Source organism: Salminus brasiliensis, chromosome 21 (assembly GCF_030463535.1).
Source record: "Salminus brasiliensis chromosome 21, fSalBra1.hap2, whole genome shotgun sequence".
NCBI classification, from domain to species: domain Eukaryota; kingdom Metazoa; phylum Chordata; class Actinopteri; order Characiformes; family Bryconidae; genus Salminus; species Salminus brasiliensis.
Genome location: NC_132898.1, coordinates 23329754 through 23350543, shown reverse-complemented (window position 1 = coordinate 23350543; position 20790 = coordinate 23329754). Strand labels below are relative to the sequence as shown.

The 20790-nt window shown below is 40.5% G+C and overlaps 1 pseudogene; it reads right to left on the bottom strand.

The window, feature by feature from the left end:
- Nucleotides 1-1639: 1639 nt before the first annotated feature.
- LOC140542908 (myosin heavy chain, fast skeletal muscle-like) lies at nucleotides 1640-11800 on the bottom strand (annotated as a pseudogene).
- Between the last annotated feature and the right edge of the window lie 8990 nt (nucleotides 11801-20790).

The following is a 20790-nucleotide window of genomic DNA, read 5'->3' as shown; positions in this document are numbered from 1 at the left end:
TAAAGATTCTAACTAAGCAGTGTGCTCTCACTTTGGCCAAAACAATTTTGATGATGATTTACATACCAGAGTATAAAAGTTATTTCCAAATGAAATACAATATGTCTTTGGCAGACCATTACTAGGCAGTGAAAGTTCAGAGGCCATTGCTTGTGATGAACTGGAATCATAAATTGAAATTGTGAAATGCAATATCTTAGTATAATATTCTCATTAGGAATTAACGCAGATATAGAAGCCAGATGCTGTCAGAGGTTGAGAATTTTAGTCCACTTCTGAAGGCAGTATAAAAGAGTTTAGCCAGACCCCCTAAGAGCTCCTCAGTTGCTTGAGAAGGAAGTCTCTGAAGTAAGTCTCTGACCATTACAACCCCATTTTGCACATTTGTCTGTATTGTAGGCTGTTTATCTGTATGGTGATTTAAATGTACATGGGGACCAGTCAATGTAAGAGACTCAAATATGGACAGTTGTTATAATCTGTAATTGTTCATTTATTCACAGTAATTGACAGACAGTGTAAGATAGCAATGGGCATCACGACTCACATTGCGCAGGGTGTGCGATAGCGCCCTTCATCTCTATGCAATAACACTTACCTCGTTTATTTTCCTCGTTTATGGTCATGGAATCACATAGCATTGTACCCTTTACCATGTGCTGTCTGCTGTTCTTGTTGGATGCATTTGTGTTGTAATAAACAGATGACATTATGGTTAAATTGCTTGCTTTAATTGATGCTTAAATCATAAACATAGTTCATCATTTGACTTTTTTGCCTAAATAAAACTCTTTATCTTCACCTACCAGAATGAATAGACATTTTGTCTCCAGTTTCCTATTAAACCTTCGCAACTCTTGGCTGTGATGAATTTAATTTAGTACTTATCATCATTCCATTATCAATACCAACCATTGTTGATGATTTTGGGGGGAGTGGTGGCTTAGCAGTTAAAGCACTAGGCTACTGATGACAGGGTTGATTACGCATGTCATGCCTACAATATATGCTGTAACTGGGTCTCCCTTCCCCAAATACATTAAAAGTTTTGTATGCAGTCTGACAGTGTCATTTACATTTAAGGTATTTAATTTAGCAGACGCTCTTATCCAGAGCAACTTACAAAAGTGATTCACTGTTTACTCAGAAAAATACCCTTAGCTCGTTTGTATAGACTAGGATCCAAAGATAACTCTATGCTTAGATACTTCTTAGTAAAAAATGTGGTATGGAGACCATAATACACAACACTACATCTCAGAGTACTGTCATCTTTCCACTAACTTAATAGTCATTTAGCTGGTGTTTGACTTCAAATGATAGACTGAGAATCCTAATTGTTGTTTTTCTAACTATCAAACCACTCCTTTGTTGTAGAAATATGAAACACTGATTTTTATCAACCTGTAATCAATTACTTTTCATATGTTATTGAAGGAGTTACGTTATGTGGATTAGTACATCTACTGTGAACACTTACATGACTGCATGCTCTTTCTGAATTTTGTGCAATACAAAAAATACAAACAACTGATGGTTTTTGCTGCAGTTTTATGGAACTGAAATTGTAAAATTGGACATTGAACAAGAAATGGATATTATATCATTGCTTGTTAGTGTCTGGTATGGTCTCCATCCATTATTCTGCCACATCTTTGCCCTGAAACACAAGTATCCTTTATTAGCAAAACTCTAAATCTTATAAAGTCTATTGTGGTTTTTAATGACATCTTGAGCTAAGAGTGATTTGATAAAGTTATCTAACGAATTAGAACAACAAGTGGAGAAGAACAAGGAATTATTTTAACTTAAAACTAACCATGTTAAAACATGTATTACTGTGATGTTAATTAAAATTCCACTGTTGGAATACATTTTTGACCAAGTAAAATGTACCTTTCCAGCATCGCGGCTCTTGGCTCTCAGCTTGTTGACCTGGGATTCAGCGATGTCAGCACGTTCCTGAGCCTCCTCCATTTCATGCTGCACCTTCCTGTACCTGGACAGGTGAGTGTTGGCCTGCTCCTCCTGTGAGTAAAAAACATCCCCTTTTTTAGTGTTTTTAGTATGAGTACAGTATCTGCATGTTCATCTGTGTATTTGTGTCATGTATTGTAATGCACCACATGAAGCAGATTATACGATGCACACTTACAGCTTCCTCAGCCTGTCTCTTATATGCCTTCACTTTGAGCTGAAGCTTATCCACCAGATCCTGCAGTCTATTCACATTCTTCTTGTCTTCCTCAGTCTGAAAAGGATGTTCTAATTTAAGGGTTTACTTTATGTAAAATTATTCTTAAAGCCAGTCTGTTTTTATATTTCTGTACCTGGTAGGTGAGCTCTTTCACTCTCCTCTCATATTTACGAACTCCTTTAACAGCATCAGCACCACGTCTCTGCTCAGCTTCAACCTCTGTCTCCAGCTCACGCACCTAGAACAAATCTGAATTAGTGAAGGTCACAAAATCACAGGTTCTTTAATGCGCTGTTGATAGAACATACCCTAGACTCAAGTTTCTGGAGCTGTTTCTTTCCACCATTCATGGCAAGGTTCTCAGCCTCATCCAGGCGATGCTGCAGATCTTTGACGGTAACCTCAAGGTTCTTCTTCATCCTCTCCAGATGAGCACTGGTGTCCTGTTCTTTCTTCAGCTCCTCTGCCATCATGGCAACCTAAAGAATGAGCCAGGAAGTGGGTTAAGTGTTGTCATTGTGAATCACATAGGCAGAAGATCTATGTAGTTTAACACTCACATCAGTAATGGCCTTCTTAGCCTTCTCTTCAGCATTTCTGGCCTCCTGGACTGTATCATCCACCTCACCTTGGATCTGAACCAGATCAGCCTCAAGCTTCTTCTTGGTGTTGATTAGACTGGTATTCTGTAGAAAAAGAAAACAGTACTTAATCATTTGAAGATGATTATAAAAGTAAATGTAAGGTTCTAAGATTGTTGAACGTACCTGAGAGTGCAGCAGTGCCACACGTTCACTGGCATCCACCAGCTCCTGTTCAGCCACTTTGCGGCCTCTCTCTGTCTGTTCCAGTGCAGATCTCAGCTCCTCAATCTCGGCCAGCATCAGGTTATTCCTGCGCTCCACCATGGCAACCTGCTCCTTCATGTCTTCTTGACCTCTAACAGCCTCATCAAGGTGCAGTTGGGCATCCTGATGTGAAAGTAAAAAAGGTTTACTGAATGTCTTCCTCCACAAAGTTTCTAAATGATTGGTTTACCTTGAGATGTCCTTGGACGTTTCTGAGCTGTTTCTGGGCCTCAGCGGCCTGACGGTTGGCATGGCTCAGCTGAATCTCCATCTCATTAAGATCTCCCTCCATTTTCTTCTTGACTCTGAGGGCATCGTTCCTTCTCCTGACCTCAGAGTCCAGAGTGCTCTGCATGGACTCTATAACTCTCTGGCTTTTCCTCTTGATCTGCTCCATCTCCTCATCCTTCTCAGCCAGCTTCCTGTCAATCTCACCCTTTACTTGGTTGAGCTCCAGCTGGACACGAAGAATCTTGGACTCCTCATGTTCAAGTGTGCCCTGAAGAATGATGTAAAATATTGGTAAATTGCAAATTCAGATTCCTGCAACTTAAACTCATTAAGGTTATGTGTAAACTTCACCTCAGCTTCCTCAAGAGCTGTCTGGATTTCTGATTTCTCCGTCTCCACTGTCTTCTTTGTCTTCTCCAGTTCATGGATGGACTTTCCAGTCTCACCAATCTGTTCAGTCAGGTCGGAGATCTCCTCTGCAGAAGTAAGAGGAATATGTTTCTTATTTAAGATCTACCAAGCTCTAGAGATAATCTTTCTGTGTTCATTTCTGAGGTACATACGCTGCAAATTCTTGTTCTCTCTCTTGAGGGTCTCCAACTGGTCAAGAGCTTCCTCATATGAGTTCTTCATCTTAAAGAGCTCAGTGCTGAGAGAGCGAGCCTCTTTCTGAGCTTCTTCCAGCTCAGCCTGACCTTCTTCATACTTCTGCTTCCATTCTGCCAGCACCTGAAAATGACAAGTAGAATTAAATGTCCATTTTAACATGTAGATGGTTAACGATGATTTGGCAAGTGATCACCATAATGATCACCTTGTCAAAGTTCCTTTGCTTCTTGTCAAGGTTTGCAGCTAATGCATTGGCTCTCTCAACATCAATCATGAGGTCTTCCACTTCACCCTGCAGTCTCTGCTTGGTCTTCTCCAGAGAGGCACACTTGGAGTTCACAGCTTCAATAGATTCCTCAGCATCCTGTAGACGCTAGGCAAGCTTTTTCCTGAGAAAGTCAAGTTGTGTAATGTTACATTTTGATTTATTTAAAATTTGTATCATATGTCTATCTGTTATTACTGTCCCTAATTCACTTACTTGGACTCCTCAAGCTCCTCAGTACGCTGGATGGCATCTGTCTCATATTTGCTTCTCCACTGAGCCACCTCACTGTTGGCCTTGGACATTCCACGCTGAAGCTCAGCCTTGGCCTCCTGCTCTTCCTCAAACTGCTTTCTGAGCAGGTCACAGTCATGACGAGCTGATTGTACAGCATGAGCCAGGGCGTTTTTCGCCTAAAATTTAGCACCCATTTTTTTCAGTAATTAATTTATGAAATTGGGTGCTTGGGTGTTAAAGTTGGGTCAAATTGGCAATATTGCATTTTAATAGTACCTTAACTTCCTCCTCAATTTGTCTCTTGAGTTCCTCAATCTGCTGTGTGTAAGCTTGTTTTCCTCTGGTCAGCTGAGAAACAAGTGCTTCCTTCTCCTCCAGCTGACGGCCAAATTCCCCTTGGAAAAGGTTTGAGCAGGTTAGTTGAGAAATGACAGATTGCACTGAATTATTTCACCTCTTTAGTTATTGTGGCTCTAATTACCATTCTCAGTCTGAAGTCGTGCTCTTTGTGCACTGATGTCATTCAGTTGACGGACGTGTTCATCACTTTTAGCTTTGAGTTCACTCAGCTGGTCCTCAAGAGTACGACACATCTTCTCTAGATTTGCCTATGTGTGTACATGAAATGAAGAAACACAGTGATACCTTACATTAATGAGCTTTTCATTCAAAAATGTTGCGGTGTGTCCCATATGCTTTATGTTGTGCAATCCTTCAGACACATTCCATCAAAGTTGGTTTTGCATAGATGTGGATAAAACAATTCATTTCCATTTTAGAAAGTTGAGCTTTTCACCCCAATGTCAAATAAACACACCTTTGCTTTTGCCACAGCCTCCATGTTGCTGGACAGGTCATCTATCTCCATCTTATATTCACTCTTCTCTTTCTCCAGCTTCTGTTTGACCCTCTGAAGGTTGTCGATCTGCTCTCCAAGCTCAGCAACACTGTCAGCTTGTTTCTTGCGGAGAGCAGCAGCTGTGGCTTCATGCTGCAGAGTGGATTCTTCTAGATCACGGCGCACCTTCTGGAACTCAGCCTCACGCTTCTTATTCATCTCAATCTGAGCAGCAGTGGCACCACCAGCCTCCTCGAGCCTCTCACTGATCTCTTCAAGTTCCCTGGAGAGATCAGCTCTCTGCTTCTCAACTTTAGCTCGAGCTGCACGCTCAGCCTCAATTTCCTCCTCCAGCTCCTCAATTCTGGCCTGGAACATACTCATTCTTTAAACATTAACTGAAATCAGAATATAAAATGTTACCAAAATTCTAATATATAAAAAAAGATGATTTACCTGGAGTTCCTTTATCTTCTTCTGAAGCTGAGCACCCAACGACTGTTCATCCTCAATCTTGCTCAGAAGTTGGCTAGTTTCAAAGTCCTTCCTGTTTGAAAAATGTATCAGGAAAACAATTTAGCATTTGTCAGTGACTGGAGTCTAACAATACTGACAAATTCATTTGTAGTCTACACTCTTTGGTGATACATACTTCTTGATCTTTTCCTCAGACTGCTGCTTGTCATTCTCCAGGTCCATTATGGTCTCCTGGGCCAGTTTCAAGTCACCCTCAAGCCTCCTCTTGGCTCTCTCAAGGTCCATACGGAGTTTCTTTTCTTGCTCCAGTGAATCTTCAAGCTGTAATTTATGAAAACCATGAGCTGCATTTTTAAACAAAGGGACGTAACTGTCCATTATTACACTTATTTTATTTTAGTTAGGTCTTACATCATCCACTTGTTGTTCAAGCTTTGTCTTGGATTTAGTCAGAGTGTTGACTTTGTCTTCCTCTGCCTGGAGATCATCCAGAGTCTGCTGGTGTGCCTCTTGGAGGGCCTTCTTCTTCTTGGTGAGCTTGGCAATGCTCTCATCCTGAGAGGCCATCTCCTCAGTCAAGTTCTTCACCTGTGTAAAGACATTTTTTTAAACATTAGTGCCAAATGGTGTATCTGTTTATATTACTCTCTGAATATTTGAAATATTATTTTATATTATAAATATTAACCTTGTTCTCAGTGGCATGTTTCTCATTCTCCACTTTAGCCAAGGTGAGATCATCAATATCCTTCTTCAGCTCAGAGCACTCATCCTCCAGTTTCCTCTTCTTGGCGGTCAGCTCAGCATTGATTTCCTCCTCATCCTCCAGTCTCTCATTTGTCTCTTTGAGTTTGGCTTCAAGCTGGATCTTACTCTTGATGAGCCCCTCACACCTTTCCTCAGCATCTGAGAGGTTCTCAGATTCCTGTAAATGTAATGATTTTAGTACCAGTGAACATTAACCAACATGCTTCAAAGTTTAACAACTTGACATTAAATACTTACAGATGTAACTTGCAGTTGCAGGTCATTTTTCTCCTGAAGAAGATCTTTCTTCTTGGCCAGTGCCTTTGCCAGATCCTCCTTCATTTTCTCATAATTCTCCTTCATGGCAGCCATTTCTTTCTCTGTCTCTGCACTCTTCAGCAGAGGCTTGATCTTGAAGTACAGCTTCATCCATGGCCAGTGTTTCACATTCATGAATGAGCGGATGTTGTACTGAATGGAATAGATGGACTCTCTGCAATTAAAAATGACCCAGTTAGGCATACATCTTATTTAGAGCTACGTCTGTTTTATTTTAGTTTGTAGCAATTCCATTTAAAGGGTTTCTGCATGTTTGCCTCAATCCAAATATACCTCCTCTCCATCATCTTGACAAACTCTCTCCTCATAAGGTAGCTACGGCAAAGAGCTTGAGTCATGGTCACCAGAGATGCCAATTTCTCATCTCCTCAAGGGTACCCAGCAGACCAGCTTTGAAGAACACCTATGTACAGATGATGTGAAAATATTCAGGGTGAATCATGTGAGCGGTGGGAGCGGAGCGAGGCGTGGATTTTTACAAAGCTGTTTTCTCTTGCTCCAATATCGCGCCAGTGTAACATGTAATTTTGGCCCATAATGCACTTTCTTCCAAAATGATTATGTCTAGTCAATATGCTGAATTTTGCCTGATCTTTTGTTGATCTGAGTGGAAAGCATTTCTCTACCAGTTGTACCATGTATGTCTATGTATGTAACAAACAAACTTTAATTCAATTACTTTGATTCATTTTGTTTTTATGTTGTTTTTTAGCAGCTTTATATGGAAGCTTTGACAAAACAAAGATTTTACTATTTTTTTCTTAACAAGGACATGATTAGTCTACTAATCTATACTAAACTAGTATTAATGGAAGCACTTACTTTGGTGTGCCCAAACTTGTACTGGGTGTGATCCACATCAATGGAGCCCAAGAGTTTCTCTGAGGCTTTCTTGTTGTCAATGAACTGCCCCTCTGGGATAACACTGGCATTTAATACTTTGTATCTGAATGAAGAAGATTTATAATCGTTTTTTAGTTTAGCAGTAATTATTACATTGGTTTTAGAGTTTTAAATAGTATGATTAAGAAAACGACCTTTGCTTAAAGTCACCGTAGAGGATTCTGCTGGGGAATCCCTTTCTGCAGATTCTGATACCCTCCAGCACACCATTACACCTCAGCTGGTGGATAACCAAGAAGTTCTCCATCAGACCTGGAGGAGCAAGAGTATGTTAGTATTTATAGTTGTATAGTTTTAAGTTTAAAAGGTCTTCCTATTTCACAAAAAAAATACACTTTGGAAAGTGCCTACCTGGAGTCTTGGACTCATTTGGAATCAAGCAGCGCACAAAGTGAGGGTGAGTGCTCCTCAAGTTGGACATGAGCTTTCCTAGATTCTCCTGTGCAGTTTTATTTTACACCAGTTTAGCTACATTTACACATTGTGATTTTTATTGTCAGCACATACAGCTCATATACATTCATGTTTTTCTAATAATATGAAATTCTCATGAAACCTTACCCTGAACAATGCAGATACCGTCTGGAAAGAACCACCCTTCTTTTTGCCAGCCTTCTTGCCGCCTTTGCCGCCAGCATCTGTAGATAATTAATATAATCCACCATTCTATCATTAGTACTGCAGTTTCATGCTGATGCGTATGTCTAAAGTTTACTATCAGATATAACTTTTATATGTATGTTTTATCACCTTACCATCAGCACCTGCATGACTTGCATATAGTAAGGACAGCAGTTTGTTTGCTGATTTCTGGTACAGCTGTACAACAGAGTCATTCAGGGGGTCCTTGTTCTTGTCCAACCAGCCAGAAATGTTGTAATCCACAGAGCTGGCGTAGTGCACCAGAGAGAAGTGAGCTTCTGCTTTACCCTTGGCTGGCTTTGGCTTTTGGAAAGCATTACATTTGCCAAGATGCTGGTCGTGCAGCTTGTTCTTGAAGGATGTGTCTTGAAGGATGTGCACTCCTCTTCCAGGATGGAGAAGATGCCCATTGGCTGATGGTGGCAGACTTTTATTAGTGCCAGTAAAAGCAACATTGCATTGTTTATTGTTTTTTTTGAAGGTTGTCATTGATTCTACACAACTTACCTTCTCAATCAGCTCAATGCAAGCGGCCAAGTCCATACCAAAGTCAATGAACTCCCAGTCAATTCCTTCTTTCTTGTACTCCTCTTGTTCCAGCACAAACATGCTGCTCCAAGCTGTTGAACTGTTTGAATATATGGATGTTACCTTACTGTTCTATTGTAGAAATCTTACATTGTAAAGTGAACAGGGTAAAAAATACTTACATCAAAGATCTCAAATCCAGCGATGTCCAGCACACCAATGAAGAACTGCCTTGGCTGCTTTGTGTCCAACATCTCATTGATACGCACAACCATCCACAAGAACATTTTCTCATAGATAGATTTATAAAGAGCCATGACAGAATTGTTCACCTGTAGAGTCCAAAAATATGCTTTGGTCCTGTGTTGATTTCTTTTAATTCAAAGTCTTATTTGTTTTGTCAGTTACACAATGTCTCATTACCTGAGGTACAGTCTGGTCCTTGATCACATACTCATTTCCGACCTTCACTCTGGGGGAGCTTTCAGCATGTCAGCAGAGTTCAGACCCAAGAGGTAGGCGATTTTATCAGCCACTGAAAAAAGTGACGGTTAGTTTTTAAAAATGGAGCTTTCTATTGTGCTTCAAAATATACGCCCCTAAATTTTGTGATATAGTTACAGTTGTTAAATTGAATTGATGCACCTCAATTGTATAATTGCCATGATTCATAAATGGTAATTCTCATTACAGTAGAGGTACTCAAGGGGAATTGTATTGTTTGAGTTTGCTATTGGTATTGATTGACTTTTGCCTGCACTACTATGATTTTTTTGCAGTATGAAATTAAGAAGTGTGTATAAATAATGTTAAAAACACATTATCAGGACATAAATTCTTGATTGCCCTAAATAACATGTATACCCTCAGTGCCATCAGGCTCAGCCTGCTCCTCTCTCTGCTTCTGCTTGAACTTCATGTTGCCATGATGCACCACAGCACCAGTCAGCTTGTAAATGCTGATTTTCTCATCAGCGTTGAAGCCCAGGATGTCAATAGCAGTCTGTATTTGGTGAAACAGTGGATAGACCGTTGCAGATGAGACACATATTTAATAATGCCAATATGAAGTTTAGTGAACTTGTGCTTACATCTGTGGCGATGAACTCCTCCACATCATTGATGCTCTTGACTGTGATTTCACCCTGGCTGATCATATGGTAGTCATAGGGGTTGGTGGTGATGAGCAGTGCCTCTGTGTGGAAAGAATATTAAAGTCAATCTTTTGAAAATTGCACCTAACATGAAAGACAGAAGTAAAATCTTAGACTTTTAGATTCCATACCAAGCAGCTCTGGCTTGTGTCCAGTCATGAGCTGGTAGAAGATGTGGTAGCTCCTCTCAGCAGACAGCTGGAACGTGACTCTTGACTTTTCCAGCAGATCTGTTGATACACTGGTATACTTATTCTTTCTTATTAATATGCAACATATTTTGTATATTTTGACAGAAGCACAATTGAGTTTATGTGTTCATGGAGTGACTGAAATGATGTAAAACTTACATGTTTCAATATCAGCTGAGGCCAGTTTGCCAGTTTGTCCAAAATGGATTCTGATGAATTTACCCTGAAGATTAAAGAGATGTTTTATTTATTCTACCTGAATAGTTTTCATTATATTCTGTGAACATAGAAACGGTTTCAGCACTGTTTGCACTTACAAATCGAGAAGAGTTGTCATTCCTGATGGTCTTGGCATTACCATAAGCCTCCAGTAGGGGGTTGGCTGCAACGATCTGGTCCTCTAGTGAACCCTAGAGTTCACAGCACATATTTTAATGAGGAGTTCTCACACCAATGCTCTGTGAATCCTGAAAGGGTGATTAATTTAACTGCATTTTGCCAGGAACAGGCTCTTGGACCTTCTTCCAAGTCATGCCAACTGTAGCAAAGTACTGGATGACACATTTGGTGTTCACAGTCTTTCCTGCACCAGATTCTCCACTGAAGACAGACAGATATATGGGGTTTATATAAATGAATAAATATATAAATATATGTAGATCTCGGTTAAATGAAAGTGTACACTTACGTAATCAATATGGACTGATTTTCACGATTTAAAGAAAAAACAAGACATTAATTTCTATTCCATGTACAGAGGGTCTTTGAAACTTGGAACAGTTTTAATTGAATAATGAATAATTTTTTACCACCTCATTTCTGTTTTGGTGGTTAAAAAACATCATACCTGTGAGCATGAATAATGTGGGCATTATCAGAGATGGAGAAGATGTGGGGTGGGGCTTCAATTCTCTTCTTGCCTCTGTATCCAGCCACAACGACTGCATCATACACTGGGAGCCACTTGTAGGGGTTCACAGTGACGCAGAACAACCCTGAGTAGGTCTGAAGATGTGAACAGAAGGTCATCATGAAGTAACCTCTCATTTATAAACAGTCTAATTCAGTCTTTCAGTTTTAAACTTACGTAGATCATCCATGCTGCGTAACGCTCTTTGAGGTTATACAGCACACAAGGCTCGTTGAGGTGGGTCATCATGGCCATGTCCTCAATTTTGTCGAATTTCGGAGGGTTCATGGGAAAGATTTCATCATCCTTAACTGTGAGGGTCTGTTAAATGAATATAGTGTTACTCAACTCTGCAGTTTGTATTAAGAGGAGTGTAGGTCTCTGGATTTTGATATTCGATATTTGCAGTGCCCAAACATGCAGGCATAAAGTGACGATTTAATGGCTTTTATTACATGATCAAATAGATTAATTTTCACTTACTTTTCCGCAAAGAGTTTCGACAGTGGCTTTACCGCCCTCTTTACTCTTCAGTGTACCCTTCAGGTACATCTCAGCGGGCTCACACACAAAGATGGCTGTTTTAGCATTAAAGGGTTTGTTCTGAGCCTCAATCCTCTCCTTGTCTGGCTTGCGGAGGTAGATGGCCGCTGGGCCAAAACACTCCATCTCTCCATCCCCCATGATGGCAGTTCACTATTGTGTGTATATATATATATATATATATATATATATATATACACATTAGTATTGATTTAAATAATGAAATGTGTCAGTGATTCCTTTTTGTGTGTACAAGTATTTAACCAATCTGTAATACAAATATGTCAGTGGGATTTTGAAGAGGCTTTCTAGACATATCTATGAACATATACATTAAAATTATTGTATGTCAGTTACAGAGTTACAGAAACCTGGAACTAAGGAAACATGACATGATGCCAAAAAGTTTTCATAGTGCTTCATTTCCCACAGCAGAGTATAACATTAAAATGACAGGTATTCATTACCAGTATTATACCATAATATTCCCCTCCAAATGAAATGTAATAGGTATTTGGCAGGTGCTTGTAGGGCAGTTGTCACGCCCGTGCCGCCGTGCCCGCCCCAGGGGCGGTCTCGGGCTGCGGCTCACAGGCAATCTAGAACTCCCCCTTCAAAGTCTTGTCATGTTCATGTCATGTTTAGTTATGTTCTGGACTTTTATGTAGAAAAGGACTCTTGTGTTGACACCCATCGTCGCCATCTTGGTTTTAGGTTGTGTTACACCTGTGGGCTGGTGTATTTAAGGAGGGCTAGTGTCAGCTGACGGTGGCCGAGAATTACTCTTAGTGCACCGCATGCACCCAGGTTATTGAGTTCACGGTAGAGACTCAGGATTCATCGGTCTAGTCTGTAGAGTCCATCCTCGTACAGAGGACTCTTTCAACCTAGCTAGCTTAGCAGGGAAAGCTAACTAGCTAGGCAGCTCTCGTCTCAGGGTCCATTAGGGACCTACTGCAGGTCTGCGGCGATCTCTCGCCAAGCTTCATAGGTTCAGCGAGCTTGGGTCCAGGAGCTCCGGGAGTGAGCGACTCTCCAGCTCGTTTCAGCAGTTAGCTCTCCTCATCGTCGGACCGGATCAGTCGTCTAGGTTTGGCGGCTGACTCCTCACCCTCTAAAGTCTAGTAAGTTCAATGCGCCTGATTAGCGCTACTCTTTATGTCCTAGTTCTTAGTTTTCCCAGGCTCGGCTTGGAAGTTTATGTTTCTGAGTAGCGGTATTGGCTCAGCCCCGGCAGCTAGCACAGCCCTAGTGCTTCACCAGCCCCAGGTGTGTTCTTTTGGTTTGCCCAGTATTGTTTGTCACGGTTGTTGTTTCTGTTCCTCCTTATCCCTGGTAATCATTGCTGCATTTCTGTTTTGTTTATGGTTTATTGTGATCAGTAAACTCTCTCGCCTTGGTCCATCCCCTGCGAGTGTTCACCCATTCTTGTCAGACCGTGTGGATCATGACAGAATCCTCGGCCGAATACCCCCGAACAGCGGGGATGGATGCCAGAGATCTAGCTGCTCGCACCCAAGGACAAGTCTTGGGGCAGCAGCAGCACTCTCTACAGAGTATTTCCGAGGCCGTTGGTCGCCTGAGGCAGCAACAGGCGAACCAACGGCAGCTAGTCGCCCAACTAGTGGGTGACATCCAGAGGCTCACGAATCGTTTACAGATTTCGTTGGAGCCTGCTAGTCTTCCCAGCCAAGTCACCAGTCCGTATCCGATGGACATTCCAGATACGTATTCAGGCGATCCAGAGCTTTGCAAGGGGTTCTTGTTTCAGTGCTCGGTTTATTTATGTAGTCAAGGAACCAGCACTGACCAGGCGAAGGTCGCCTTTCTTGTATCCCATCTCGCTGGAGAAGCTCTGGATTGGGCCATAGCCACCTGGGAGGAGCTTAGCGTGGAGCCCTTCCTGGAGTACCTGAAGCACTTCAAGGCAGTGTTTCGGCGTCCTCGAGGGGGGCTCACGCCGGGCGACCTGTTGCTGTGGCTGGAGCAGGGCAGCAGGTCGGTAGCCCACTATGCACTGGAGTTCTGCTCCTTGGCTGCGTGTAGTGGGTGGAGTCACGCCGTGCTGGCTGCCTAGTTCCGCAACGGGCTTACCCCCCGTTTGCAGCAGGAGTTGGCGGCCCAGCCCCCCTGTCAAGCCACGGAGGCGCCCAGCGCGCCCTCACAGGTCACGGAGGTGGCCCAGCCCACCAGTCAAGCCAAGGAGGCGGCCCAGCCCGCCAGTCAAGCCACGGAGGTGCCCATCGCGCCCTCCGAACTCAAGGAGGGGCCCTCTCAAGCAGTGGCTTCTGCGCCCCCTGTTGGGCAAGCAGGGCCAGCTGTCCCAGGTTCAAGGTCTGGTCTGGTGGTGGTACCCAGGACTGCCCCAAAGCGAGTGGTACCAGCTGCCCAAAGTCCAGCAAAGGCGGGGCTTGCTACCCCATTGCCCTCGAGGACAACGCCCTCCGCGTCGGCTCCTGCAATGAAGATGGCGCCCTCCGTGTCGGCCCCATCGACATCTACACCGCCCCCTTCGAAGACTGCGTCCTCCGCCTCAGCTCCGGCGTCTGCCAAGGCGTCCTCCACGGCAGTGAATGCGGTGACGGCGCCCACCGCGTCAGTTGTAGAGCCTGCGGCCCCCAGGATTGCGCCTGCCTGGGGCACTGATCATCATCGGCCCCCGGGGGGGGTGGTCCGCAGTGGATTCGAGCCAAAGACACATAGACCCTGTTAAGTGCAAGCTTATAAGCCGTTGCATGTGCTTGTTTTGATTTGTATAGTAAAATCATGAAACTTAATATTACATCTTATTAGGAATAAATACAAGAATAGCAACCAATCTTTTTCTTAGAGATCTAGTTCACTTCTAATTGCAGTGTTAGTTTGCCAGGTGCAGACAGTTTTAGGCATTTGTGTCCATTCTAGGGTGAATATCTTGTCGCTGTTGAACAGAAATGTATCTCCAAAATGGAAAAAACCTTCTTTACTTTCAGTGGAGGTCAAGGAAAAAAGATTTTATTCCAAGTCATTTTGGAGCATTTCTATTTGTCCATTTATCATGCAATTCTGACACAATATAACAAAACAACTGCCAGATTTCCATTATGTATAAAAAAGTCAAACACAGCAAAAATTACGATTTTATTTTATCCTACAGTGGTGACATTTCAGCATGACTTTATTCCACCAAGTATGTTATACACACAAACTGTGTTTGTGTGAGTCTTTTTACAGTTATAGCATACGTACTGTATTAAATACAGTTAATTAATAGGATAGATAGATCTTGAAATACAAGGCTTGTAATATTGATTGCAAACCTTATAGTGTATGCGGTACTCACATGCCCTTATATAATCCATATTTGTCTGTTAATCAAATATTATAGCACAAATGAGCACAGATGACAGGTGACTTTTTTGATGTATTTATGCATTTATATGTAGAAAGTTTTTGTTTAAAAAAAAAAGGTTATCCAACAGGCTTTTCATCTATTTTGTCTAACATGGGCAATGAATAGGACAGAATCTGCCAAAATTATTATGCATATGCAAACATTCTGTTAAAATTATGAATTATGAATTGAGTTTCACAGTAATACAAACATGTAATTGAATATGTGTTGATGAAACCAGGACTGTGTGTTTGACCAGTATAAGCACAGAGTTTTGGGATACTTTGTATAAATGACTCGACTGTAGGACCTGCCAGGACCACCCTACTAGAAATATTTAGAACCTGTGCTTCCTCAGCTTGTTTTTTGTAGACCTTTCTTGTTGAACTTGAACTGTGGTTTTCTCATAAGCTGCTGCAGTATGGCCAATTATTTTGATGTTCTCGCCCCTAATTTCAGGGGTATTCTATTAAATGTTTTTAAAACATAAAATTTCGAAGCTGTCAACTATTTCAGAGATCTATTAAGCCATTATGGTTAACTATTTGGACCATGTTCTTGGATGTTAAAGGTATAACAGAACTTTATTTAGTGATTCATTAAAAGTATATGTCCTTTTCAACGTTGGTGAAAAGAAGATTTTGTTTGTCATTGTTTTTATAAGAGGGTTGCAAATTCCAACATGCAACACACAGGTATAATTCTTGCTATTCTTGTACACATGTAGAATTTCCTCTTTGTGTTCCTCCTATATTTGCCCTTTCTCTTTACCTTCAAAATGGATATACTGCTAGTGCTGCTTTGTTTAAAATACATTCTTAGATCCTGTTATACATTTATTTCCATCATTTAATATTGCACTTACTCACTGTGCTAAAGATTAAACAAAGTTGGAAAACATATCTTTAACTTTAACTAATCTCAACCTTTCTAGTATCTCGGCTCTTTGCTCTTAGCTTGTTGGTCTGGAACTTGATGTCAGCACCGTCTTGAGATTCATGTAGTTCATGGACACGGCTCCCTGATCCTAGACAAGTGAGTGTTGGCTTCTTTATTCTGTAATTTTGAGAACTATGAACCCAGTTAGTTGAATGGAGTGTAGTATGTTTACACTCTTCTGTTCTACCTCAGTCCACAGATATAAACCTTGAGTTTGGGTTCAAATTAAAGTTAATTTGTCCCATAATCATATATGGTACGATTAGCAATGAAATGCTTTGATAACTGCCCACCCACATGAGGGTTTCATTGGTTTTTAAATCTGACATTCTAACTTTTCTTGGTATTTCTTCAAGCTTCTTCATTGCCCTCTTTGCCCAGCTTTATCTTCTTCAGACTAAAGCTCACATTCCTGTAAATGCTGATTTATACATTAAAGATGTACAAGATGTTTCTACCTTGAAATATAAAAAGGGTTTCATGAGTTAGCATAGGTCACAGAGGCTACAGAAGCCATAGTGTGCTCACCAAATGCTAAAATCTGAAGTACATCTTGTGCCAGTCTGTGGCAAAGCATAATCCCACATGACACACACATGACATTAAGGACATGACACACACAGTACACTTAAAAGATCTTGAGCGCCATTAAAATGGTTTTGCAAAAGTAATTTGATGATGACAGGACTGTAAGGTTTTGTAAGAACATTGTAAGAGTGCCAATATCTTACAATAACAACACAAAAAAAATCTCTGCGTCTACATCTATGTGCCTCATCTCTAAACAGTGTATAAGGATTTAATGATGAGCTCCAGTGTCCTGTAATTAATTCTCTGTCAGGTCTCAAAGTAAAGTTTTCAAATTTATGGGTTCTGGCATGAGAGAGAAAACTTGATCAGATGTGGAGAAGCAGTCTAATGTCCCTGGTGTTCTATTGCAGGGACTCTGCAAGCTTTGCATATTACAAATAAATAAAGTGCCCTACTTTTTCGAGCCAGACATAATCCTCTACACATCAAGTATACTGCAGAATATATGACGTGCCTTATCCTATTGTCAGGAGACCAGGAATTCAGTCCCAGTAATACCCTGTCTTTCTCTATTTCTATTTTCCAAAAAAAGCATGAATGGCAGTCTAGAAAAATGGAAGGCAAAAGAAGCACATGCAGTCTCTGGGCAGGTTTGGGATATTGAAAGGCAAACATATTTGCAACTGCTCTGCTTTCTGTGCTAGGTTCTTTTTTCTGGAAGCATCTGCTGTTTGTTTTTTGAAACGGTTGGATTTTTGGCTTTACGTTTGGCCAGCAGGGGGGATCAGATTAACATGACTGAATCCCCCCCCACCCCCACCCCCCAGATTTATTGCAAAGCCAAAGCTGTAACATTCAGGTACTTCCAAAATGAAAATAATATGCTTTTGGCAGATACTTTTGCATGTGGTAACCTAGATTAGAAATGTGAAACACAATATCATATGTTCTTACAAGGAATAAATACAAATATAGAAACAGGCTCAGCAGTGGTCTCAGGAGTCTGCTGTGGGTTTAGATTGTACACACTTGATTATTTAGTTCACTTTTGAAGGCAGCGCAAAAGACCGTATCCATGTACTTGTCCCTGTGAGGTGCAGTTGTCCTCTGAAGTGAGTGTTTATGTTAATTTTCAGATTCTTATTGTTTGGATGCTAACATTGTGTATTATTTTGGTGCTTAGTAGACTGCCTACTAGAAGTAGCGAATAGTGAACAGGCGCTGTATTATGTATTACATATGTATCATGTAAAATATATGCTTACTATTATGAACTATCACATTCTTATTTTAGAAATGGCCCTGTGTTACATGCATAAAGGTATTTGGTCTTAATTGTGCTTCAGCATGAACAAGATGTATATTGTGCAGTGTCTGTGAGACTACTGGCCAGTTTTAGAAGAATATTAGACAGATGATTGAGGCTTTGGCATTGTCATTATAGCTTCAACTCTATGAACATGTAAGACTCATGAGGTTTGACATGATGTCACAGATAGAAATGCTGTACATAATGTTGGAAGAACATACAGAAGACTGATTCGTTGTATGGTATGTAAATTATGAACATATTTACTGAAACTTCAGCTTCAGTAATTTTTGGTGAATATTATGTGCACTTTCATGATCAAGTGTAAATAAATGTGCAACCTTGAAGAAACCAAATGGCTTTTTGCTGCTGTTATGTACAAAAATATTTATCATATTGTAACATGGTGCTCACCTATAGCAGGGTTTGAACCCAGACCGCCGTGTTGGCGGCTGACACTCTACTAAGTGACCACAATCACGTGACGAATGGCCCTATCTGCAGAGCACTTGATTTCAAAGCAGGCAAAACTGAAGAGAAAATAAAGCCACCTGGGTGGAAAGAAAACAAACGCTGTGTCTAATGCGAGGGCAGGAAAACAAACAAAGGCTGCCAGGGGAGAACGCTGGTCACCTCGAAAACCTTGAGGAAAATCTAACTACAGATAAAAGGACCTCCTGAAAGAAAAAAGGGAACTGAGATGTTACAGGGAAGGCAGACACTCCTGCCTTCCTCTGTTAAACAAGTGTATGTGTGCAAACACGCACACACATAACAAAACTTTAGACAGTGGGAAACAAACACAGGAGGAACACACAAAGGAGAGCGAGACCCACTCTTCCTTCAGCTTGAGAAGGTGGCTGATATAAACACTCAGCAAGAGTCAAAAGATCCAGCAGTGGGCAACTGAATCTGAGTGCTTGTACAGCCTTTTGCCCAGGTGTGGTGCGTTGGGCTTGATTGCTGGCTGGTGTGACTCGGGGCCTCCCCCTGGTGGCAGAAGGAGGCCTTGACCTAGAGCTACCCCTTACACATATAGAACAATCCCGTATGAAAGCGGACACGTAATTGCTTCCCTGCTCTAAAATGTTTTCCTCCAACAACCTGCCAGAGATAGACTTAATCAGAAACCTCTTTAGCTAACTGTCAACTATGAATTTAGGTTCATCTTTGCCACCACAAGAAAGCCCTCCATCACTACCTCCCGTGGAAGATAAAACAGAAACCCCAAAAAATAAGCGTATATACCGTTTTGATGGTGAGAACCTCAGCTGCCAGAGTTATATTAAGACACTGGAAATCACCCACATGTCCAACACTCCAAGAGTGGAAAATCCACAGTGAGACCACATCATAAGAGGTTACGTTAGCTAGAATAAGGGGCAAAAGGCCTGTGGAACTTTTAACTAACAGCTTTATTATAAGACTAAAACTAAGGGATGTTTATATACCTTTACCAAATAAAGTTCATACCATTAGCCATTATTTAGTTTAACATTTAACAATTTAACATAATGACAGATTTTGTGATTTTATGCATTCACAGGTTAAAATACAAGGATGCAAAGGGTTTATGTTTATAACTTATGTCAACAGTTATGTGTGAAATTATTATTATTATTATTATTATTATTATTAGTTCAAATTAATTTATATTCCTTATTTATTATTGTACTCCTTATAATTTATTCCTTATATTAATATTTTTCAAAATGAAAATGTACCTTTCCAGCATTATGACTCTCAGCTTGCTGTCCCAAATTGTTTAAAGGCAGTAATCTTAGTGTATGTAAACTTTTGACTTAAAAATTGCCTAAAAGAATTCCCTCTCTCATTATTCTGGCATTTAGCAAACAGAAATAATTTTGGTAATCCTAATTGACCTAAAACGAGAAAGGTTTATTCTAAATTCATGTCAGACAGTGAGAAAAAAATGTATGTCTTTTTATATAGAGTATATAAACCTCTGGTTTCTACTGTATATATAAGCCATCATGACTTTTGGTATCATTGCAATAATGGTTTTTAAAATTAAGGGGATATTATTACTAGTCACAATTTATTCCCTTCCAAATGAAATGTAATAGGCCTTTGGCTGATGCTTATGAGACAAATGTATAAGCCATTGCATGTGATTCATATATTAAAATCATGAAACTCAATCTTACAAGATGACCTGTCATATTAAATATAAAGTCAAATATAGCAGCCAGTCTTCATCTTTGTGGTTTGCTGTCAGCCACAAGAATTCTACTGCGCCTCTGATTGAAGTATTAAAGGGATTAGTCTCACTGAATAAGAGTTTCCCAGGTAACGACAGTTTCAGGGGTAAGAGACCTTAAAAAAGTATGATAAAGTCGTAATTATTGAAATGAAAGGATGAAGACGTTTCTAGTGAAATACTCTAACTAAGACAGGGATTATGATGTATACATCTTCACCAACAGCATCAAGGACATGAAATGTAACTTTAGTATAAAAGTAAACATTTATCCAAATGCAAACCAAATGAAACTAAACATGGTGCACTTTTTATTGTCAGTTCAGCACTGATTATGTCCATTCTTTTAAGAGTTTATATTAAACAATCACGGCATAATGTTGTAGTTATTGTTTTATATACTGATGTGCATTGATATACACAGTCATTTAGCCAGGACTCAATCATATGTTGATTGATAATATAGCATGTCAGCACAGCCGTGCTTATTATGAGTCTACATCTAGAAATGGTTTCAGAGTTGGTCAAAGTACTCTCTCATTGGCCAGAAAAGAGATGTAGTCGATCTGGAGTGTGGCTTAAGCTTTAAAAAATAATCATTTATTGTCACCGTTGCAACAAAAGCTCCGATCTCCAAAATAGTAACTTTACAATGGAATAAACTAAAATGTAACAATGAATGAAAGTCAAAGTTAAACAATTTTAATCTGACATTTACACAGAATGTAAGCTGGTCTTTTAACTGGTCATTTTGAACC